Genomic DNA, 8,645 nt, shown 5'->3' on the forward strand with positions numbered 1-8,645 from the left:
TTGCCTTCTGTCGAGTGGCGCACCGGACAGTCCGGTGCACACCGGACACTGTCCGGTGCCCGATTCCCTTCCTTAAATAGCGAAGCCGACCGTTGGCAGATATGGAGCCGTTGGCGCACCGGACATGTCCGGTGCACACCGGACATGTCCGGTGCCCCCTTCTAGCCGTTGGCTCGGCTACGTGTCCCGCGCAGATCGCGCGACCGACCGTTGACCCGGCCGACCGTTGGCTCACCGGACAGTCCGATGCAGACCGGACAGTCCGGTGAATTATAGCCGTACGCCGTCGGCGAATTCCCGAGAGCGGCTACTTCGCTCGAGGCAGCCTGGCGCATCGGACACTGTCCGGTGCACCACCGGACAGTCCGGTGCCCCAGACCGAAACAGCCTTTTGGCTGTACACAGCCAACTCTTCTCTTTTCTTCTCTTTTCTTCTTCTTTCTGTTTCTAATACTTAGACAAGTATATTAGTACACAAAACCAATGTACTAAGACTTAGAAACATACCTTTGCTCTTGTTTTGCACTTTGTCCATCCATAAGCATGAATTCACATTTAAGCACTTGTGTTGGCACTCAATCACCAAAATACTTAGAAATGGCCCAAGGGCACATTTCCCTTTACAAGCACAGGGTTGGCAAGCCATTCGGGATGGAGTACCTCTTTGATGAACCCTACCGCCATTAGCTTGTGGATCTCCTCGCCTATGGCTCTGCGCTTTTCCTCGTCGAATCGACGCAGAGGCTGCTTGACGGGTGGGGCTCCAGCTCAGATATCCAGTGAGTGCTCGGCGACATCCCTCGGTATGCCGGGCATGTCCGAGGGACTCCAGGTGAAAACGTCGGCGTTCGCGCGGAGAAAGTCGACGAGCACTGCTTCCTATTTGGGATTGAGCTCGGAGCCGATCCAGATCTGCTTGGAGGCATTGCTGCTGGGGTCGAGGGGGACAGACTTAACCGTCTCCGCCGACTCGAAGTTGCCGGCATGACGCTTCACGTCTGGCACCTCCTTAGAGAGGCTCTCCAGGTCGGCGATGAGGGCCTCGGATTTGGCGAGGGCCTCGGCGTACTCCACGCACTCCACGTCGCATTCGAACGCGTGTTTGTACGTGGGGCCGACGGTGATGATCCCGTTGGGGCCCGACATCTTGAGCTTGAGGTAGGTGTAGTTGGGGATGGCCATGAACTTCGCGTAGCATGACCTTCCCAATACTGCGTGGTAGGTTCCTCGGAACCCAACCACCTCGAACGTGAGGGTCTCCCTTCGGAAGTTGGAGGGTGTTCCGAAGCAGACAGGAAGGTCGAGTCGTCCGAGGGGCTGGACGCGCTTCCCGGGGATGATCCCGTAGAAAGGCGCAGCGCCTGTCCGGACCGAGGATAGATCAACACGCAGGAGCCCGAGGGTCTCGGCGTAGATGATGTTAAGGCTGCTGCCTCCGTCCATGAGGACCTTGGTGAGCCTGACGTTGCCGATGACGGGGTCGACGACGAGCGGGTATTTCCCTGGGCTCGGCACGTGGTCAGGGTGGTCGGCTTGGTCGAAGGTGATGGGCTTGTCGGACCAGTCTAGGTAGACTGGCGCCGCCACCTTCACCGAACAGACCTCCCGACGCTCCTGCTTGCGGTGCTGAGCCGAGGCGTTCGCCGCTTGCCCACCGTAGATCATGAAGCAGTCGCGGACCTCGGGGAACTCTCCTGCCTGGTGATCTTCCTTCTTGTCGTCGTCGCGAGCCCTGCCACCTCCGCGGGTGGCTCGGCTCTGTGGAAGTGGCGCTGAAGCATGGCGCACTCCTCAAGGGTGTGCTTGACGGGCCCCTGATGATAGGGGCACGGCTCCTTGAGCATCTTGTCGAAGAGGTTGGCACCTCCGGGGGTTTCCGAGGGTTCTTGTACTCGGCGGCGGCGACAAGGTCCGCGTCGGTGGCATCGTGTTTCGCTTGCGACTTCTTCTTGCCCTTCTTCTTGGTGTCGCGCTGAGTTGACGCCTCAGGGACGTCTTCCGGTGGGCGGCCCTGGGGCTGCTTGTCCTTCCGGAAGATAGACTCAACCGCCTTTTGGCCAGAGGCGAACTTGGTGGCGATGTCCATCAGCTCGCTCGCCCTGGTGGGGGTCTTTCGACCCAGCTTGTTGACCAGGTCGTGGCAAGTGGTGCCGGCGAGGAACGCGCCGATGACATCTGAATCGGTGATGTTGGGCAGCTCGGTGCGCTGCTTCGAGAATCGCCGGATGTAGTCCCGGAGAGACTCTCCCGGCTGCTGCCGGCAGCTTTGGAGGTCCCAGGAGTTTCCAGGGCGCACGTACGTGCCCTGGAAATTGCCGGCGAAGGCTTGGACCAGGTCGTCCCAGTTGGAGATCTGCCCCGGAGGTAGGTGCTCCAACCAAGCGCGAGCGGTGTCGGAGAGAAACAGGGGGAGGTTGCGGATGATGAGGTTGTCATCGTCCGTTCCACCCAGTTGGCAGGCCAGCCGGTAGTCTGCGAGCCACAGTTCCGGTCTCGTCTTCCCCGAGTACTTTGTGATAGTAGTCGGGGGTCGGAACCGGGTCGGGAACGGCGCCCGTCGTATGGCGCCGCTGAAAGCCTGCGGACCGGGTGGTTCGGGCGAGGGACTCCGATCCTCCCCGCTGTCGTAGCGTCCCCCACGCCTGGAGTGGTAGCCTCGGCGCACCCTCTCATCGAGGTGGGCCCGACGGTCGCGGTGATGGTGCTCGTTGCCGAGGCGACCCGGGGCCGCAGGCGCTGTGTTGCGCGTGCGCCCGGTGTGGACCGAGGCTTCCCGCATGAATCGGGAAGTCGCTGCGCGATGTTCCGAGGGGTACCCCTGCCTTCGGGAGGCAGAGCTCTCGGCCCATCGGACCGCGACGCCCTCTAGGAGATTCTTGAGCTCTCCCTGGATTCGCCGCCCCTCGGTGGTTGATGGCACCGGCATCGCGCGGAGAAGCATTGCTGCGGCAGCCAGGTTCTGGCCGACCCCACTGGAAGCGGGTGGCGGCCTCACCCTGACATCATCGGCGATGCAGTGCTAGATACCCTGGGGTAGATGGTGCACTTCTTCGGCCGGAGGTTGGCTCACCCATTCCTGCCCGACGTCCCGGCGGATCGGCTCAAGCGCTCCTGCTCCCTCGTCGAGCCTGGCCGGCACCCCGTGGATTTGCTCGAGCTGTGGGTCATGACCCCCCGCCGGAATGGGGACCACAGCTAGCTCCCGTAGGATGTCAACGCGTGGCACAGGCCTAGGGAGATCATCGTTCTCAGGCATACCGAGATGGTTGCCTTCGGAGGGACCCCATAGATCGACGTGGAAACATTCACGACTTGGGCCGCAGTCCTCGTCGCCGAGGCTGCGGCTACCGCCGGAACAGTCGGAAAGGCAGTAGTCGCATGCGGTCATGAAGTCCCGCATGGCACTGGGGTTGCCAAGTCCAGAGAAATCCCAACAGAAGTCGGGCTCGTCATCTTCCTCGGACCCCGAGGGCCCGTAGGTCGAGACGTCCGCGAGCCGGTCCCAGGGTGACCGCATACGAAACCCCAGAGGGTTTGGACTCGCCTCTACGAGAGCGTCCACCAAAGCGAAGTCGCTTGGCGGGTCGAGGCTGAATCCAAAGGGCGTGAGATGGGAACCGGTGAGTACCTCTTGGTCGACGGGCGGTGACGAAGTCACGTCAGGGACTGACTGCACAGTCGTCTCAGGTACGAGGGTGACGCCCAGCAAGCCTTTCGCGAGCGTGCTGGCGTCGTCCGTTTGCTCGGAATTGGCGTGTCGCGGGGAGACGGCGCTCGTCTTCGTCTCAAACGCGAGGTCGATGCCCAACGCGCCCCCCGTTGGGGCGCCGGCGCCGTCGACTTGCTCGACAGCCGACGAGGTGCCGCCTCCTGCTTGGCCTTGGTTGCCCCGCCTCCTCCTCCGTCGGCAGGGGAGAGGGCGGGGTGAGCTCGAATGTCGCTCTTCCACCACGCGGGGAAGACGTCGTCGATTCCGCCGCCGATGGGCGGGCTGTCGGCCGCCATTGTTGCTATCGCACGGCGGGGGAAGGAGTATCATGTCGTAGCTGCCCTCGAGGGACATGAACTCAAGACTCCCGAAACGGAGCACCGTCCCGGGCTGGAAAGGTTGCTAGAGACTGCCCATCTGGAGCTTGACGGGAAGCTATTCGTCAACACGCAGCAGACCCATACCTAACGCGCCAACTGTCGGCGTTTCGAGACCGGGGGGTCCCTGGGCCGACGAGTGAAATGTCGCCGCGTGCCCCAGCCCAGATGGGTCGGCGCGAGACGGAGCGCGAAGGGGGGAAGAAAGGGCAGCCGGAGCGAGAGAGGGAGGTGGAAATTCCGCGGCCTTCGTGTTTGTCCCGCGCCCAGGTCGGGTGCGCTTGCAGTAGGGGGTTACAATCGTCCACGCGGGAGAGGGAGCGAGCAGCCTCACGCGAGCGTCTGTCCCGTCCTCTTCCCCGCGCGGCCAACCCTCTGTAAGAGGGCCCTGGTCCTTCCTTTTATAGGCGCAAGGAGAGGATACAGGTGTACAACGGGGGTGTAGCAGAGTGCTAACGTGTCTAGCGGAGGAGAGCTAGCGCCCTAAGTACATGCCATCGTGGCAGCCGGAGAGGTTTTGGCACCCGGTTCGTGTGGTGTTGTGGCCGTCGGAGGAGCGCTGAAGCCTGGCGGAAGGACAGCTGTCGGAGCTGTTGAGTCCTTGTTGACGTCCTCTTGCTTCCGTAAGGGGGCTGAGAGCCGCCGTCGTCATAGAGCGTGCGGGGCGCCATCATTGCTTGTCTGGCGGAGCGAGCCAGATGGGACGCCGGTCTTGTTTCCCGTAGCCTGAGTCGGCTTGGGGTAGGGTAATGATGGCGCCTCCTATTGACGTGGTCGATCCGCGCCCTAGGTTGGGCGATGTGGAGGCTCCTCCGAGGTCGAGGTCGAGTCTGTCTTCCGAGGCCGAGGTCGAGTCCGAGCCCCTGGGTCGGGCGAGGCGGAGACCGTCGGCGGAGGCCAGGGCTGAGTCCGAGCCCTGGGTCGGGCGGAGCGGAGTTCGTCGTCTTCCGGGGCTGAGCCCGAGTCCGAGCCCTGGGTCGGGCGGAGCGGAGTTCGCCGTCTTCCGGGGCTGAGCCCGAGTCCGAGCCCTGGGTCGGGCGGAGCGGAGTTCGCCGTCTTCCGGGGCTGAGCCCGAGTCCGAGCCCTGGGTCGGGCGGAGCGGAGTTCGCCGTCTTCCGGGGCTGAGCCCGAGTCCGAGCCCTGGGTCGGGCGGAGCGGAGTTCGCCGTCTTCCGGGGCTGGGCCCGAGTCCGAGCCCTGGGTCGGGCGAAGCGAAGTTTCCTATGGTGCCTGAGGCCGGGCCTGGCTGCCTGTCAGCCTCGCTCTGTCGAGCGGCACAGCAGTCGGAGCGGCGCAGGCGGGGCTGTCCTTCTGTCAGGCCGGTCAGTGGAGCGGCGAAGTGACTGCGGTCACTTCGGCTCTGTCGACTGGAGGACGCGCGTCAGGATAAAGGTGTCAGGCCACCTTTGCATTAAATGCCTCTGCGATTTGGTCGGTTGGCGTGGCGATTTGGCCAGGGTTGCTTCTTGGCGAAGACTGGGCCTCGGGCGAGCCGGAAGTATGTTCGTCGCTGGAGGGGGGCCTCGGGCGAGACGGAGATCCTCCGGGTCGGCTGCCCTTGCCCGAGGCTAGGCTCGGGCGAGGCGTGATCGAGTCCCTCGAATGGACCGATCCCTGACTTAATCGCACCCATCAGGCCTTTGCAGCTTTGTGCTGATGGGGGTTACCAGCTGAGAATTAGGAGTCTTGAGGGTACCCCTAATTATGGTCCCCGACAAGTTGTGTTAGTCTCGTATGAATATTTACTACGCAGTAACAACATTGATTATACCATGTTTCATACTCTTATAATTAGATATTTATTTATCCTATGTTAATTGGGTTAATCTATGTCTATTGGATTAATTTATTTAATATATTAATATAGTATTCTAACTTTGTGGTTATACGATGTTTGATCATTAGTCTTGCAAACACACACTTACCTTTTTGTTTAAGAAAAAGTGTATGGTGGTACGTGTCCAATGACTAACGATGTACGAGAGAATTTCTTCCGGTATGTGTGAAACGTGCTCTCCAATAATGAGATCATACAAATCATGATATATATCAAAGTCTGCATGATACTGATGGTTGCAATGTAGTGGTGAAACAGATAGATTATAAATAACAAAATTTATGTATGACCAGAATCACAAATTGATTATGAAACATTTTCTCATAACGGTATAACACATATTTTGTATATAAGTTATCGTAGTATACTGGTATTATATATTCCCGTTGCAACGCACGTGCATTCAGCTATCATGTATAGAAGTCTGCACGGTACTGTTGGTTGCAATGTAGTGATGAAATAGTTAGATTGAAATAACAAAATTTATGTATGGCTAGGATCACAAATTAATTACGAAACATTTTCACATAACAGTATAACACACATTTGTTCATAAGTTATCATGATATTAAATGTTTCCGTTGCAACACACGGGCACCCACCTATATGTGTTTATGTCTACATCAATGACAGGAAACACATCTACTACATCTCTCTCCAAGCTCACTTGCTACCATTGCAAATTGCGTAGTAGTAGATAAGTATCATCGATATTCTTGAATTATATTTTTGAATGGAGGTAATATTGTTTAAAGAAGAGCTTTGCATGCTATTTCTTTTGTTTGAATAATGCATTATACTTAAATTCCCTTTTTTGCATGTGTGAAATTTTTTCTTCGTAATATTTTTTTTCCATGGATCAGACTTGTGAGTCATTTTCATAAACCAACGCCAAGCATGAATCCATGTTTCCTACTTCAAACCCCGAACAAACTCCATGAGCAGGAGGCATTCGCGTTGTCGTCGCTCATCGATGACGAGAAGAAGCTTGGAGACTGTCAGTTCGACCTCTAAAAGCAGTCTTACGTGGTCGCATGCGCCGCTGTGTACGACAAGCTCCCGCGAAGCCGCCGCTTGGACGCGGTCCAGAGCAGCTGCACCGCGCTGTCCATCGTTAAGCAGGGGGGCCTCATGGTTGTCGCCAACGTCGATGACTCTCGGGTTGTTCTGGACACCGCATCCGACGACGACGCCATCATGCCGTCCAGCTCATCGTCCACCTGAAGCCCAACCTGCCACGTAAGTCGCTACTGACCGGACATGAATTCTTGTGCGCTGGGACGATGGACGTTGCTGACGTTGTGTGAGTGTCCTCGAACATGATGTATGTAGTGGAATAACGCATTCGGTGGTGCAACGACCAGGGGTACTACCTCGCTGATAAGCCCGGGGTGCACTTCGTTTGGCAGCCCAACCAAGAGTCATCAGTACTCGTCATGTCGCGTGCGTTCGACGACTATTATATCGAGGATTGTGGCGTCATCTTGGCGCCGAAGGTGACATAGAGGAGGATCGACAACAGTGACCAGTTCGTCATCCTCGCCACCGTCAGGGTAGCTTTTGTGCCGGCCTGCCTTTAATTTTCTTCACAAACACATACACACTTACCTTTTTGTTTAAGCAAGAGCCTAGGGTGGTGCGTGTCTGATGACTAACGATGTATGAGAGAATTTTTCCGGCATGTGTGGAACGTGCTCGTGCTCTCCAATGATGAGACCATATAAATCGTGGCATATATCGAAGTCTGCATGATACTGATGGTTGCAATGTGGTGGTGAAATAACTAGATTAAAATAACAAAATTTATGTATGACTAGGATCACAAATTGATTATAAAACATTTTCTCATAACAATATAACACAGATTTTGTATATAAGTTATCGTAGTATATTGATATTATATATTACCGTTGCAACGCACGGGCATCCAGCTATTATATATATATAACATCATTCTAATATTTGCTTCTCGTGTAGCTCGACAAGCTGGAGATGGCATTTGAGAAGGTGAGACAGATGCTACACACGTCTAATCACAAACAAAACGCACAACCCAAAAGTCATAGAGAGGGTCCAAAACATCAAGCCGGGAATGAACCGGATTCCCCCAAAATACAATAGTGTTTATCGTTGCAGCAAGATGTGAGAAAATAGAGAAATAAATAGATCCCCACTGCCAACTAAACCCTAAGGAAAAATTCGCCGACTGCCATCAAATTTTATACTCATTCCTTAGCAGTCATCAAATTTTATACTCATTCCTTACATGCCACTGAGTGGTATATATATAACTTTTTTGTGTGTATTATATGTAGGGCCAGTGGCACACAAGTAATGAGTACATTTTTTGATGGCATACATGGAATTGCTCCTAAACCCAACACAAAGTTGTCCACAGGATGTGCATACCTCAAAATATGCAGTCGCCGCGAGATGGATTCATGTCGGTGTCGTCCAGGAAGATTCCGGCGGATAATCACCACTTCTAGACGACATTGACGAGGCTGGACGTTTGGTGGAGAGATTCGACATCTTGCCAGCGAATGTTTTGTGCCTTGAAATCGAGGGAGTGGAGAGGAACGACGGAGACATGATCGTGAAATCAAGGGGGGTGAAGAGGACCTGCGGAGGCATGAAGGAAATGTCTGGCATGGGGACGGAGAAAACCAGTGGATTGGGAGCTCACATCGCCTGTGAATGTTTTGTGCCGTGGATGGGTCTTT

The sequence above is a fragment of the Zea mays genome, chromosome 8 (genome assembly GCF_902167145.1).
Source record: "Zea mays cultivar B73 chromosome 8, Zm-B73-REFERENCE-NAM-5.0, whole genome shotgun sequence".
Taxonomy (NCBI): domain Eukaryota; kingdom Viridiplantae; phylum Streptophyta; class Magnoliopsida; order Poales; family Poaceae; genus Zea; species Zea mays.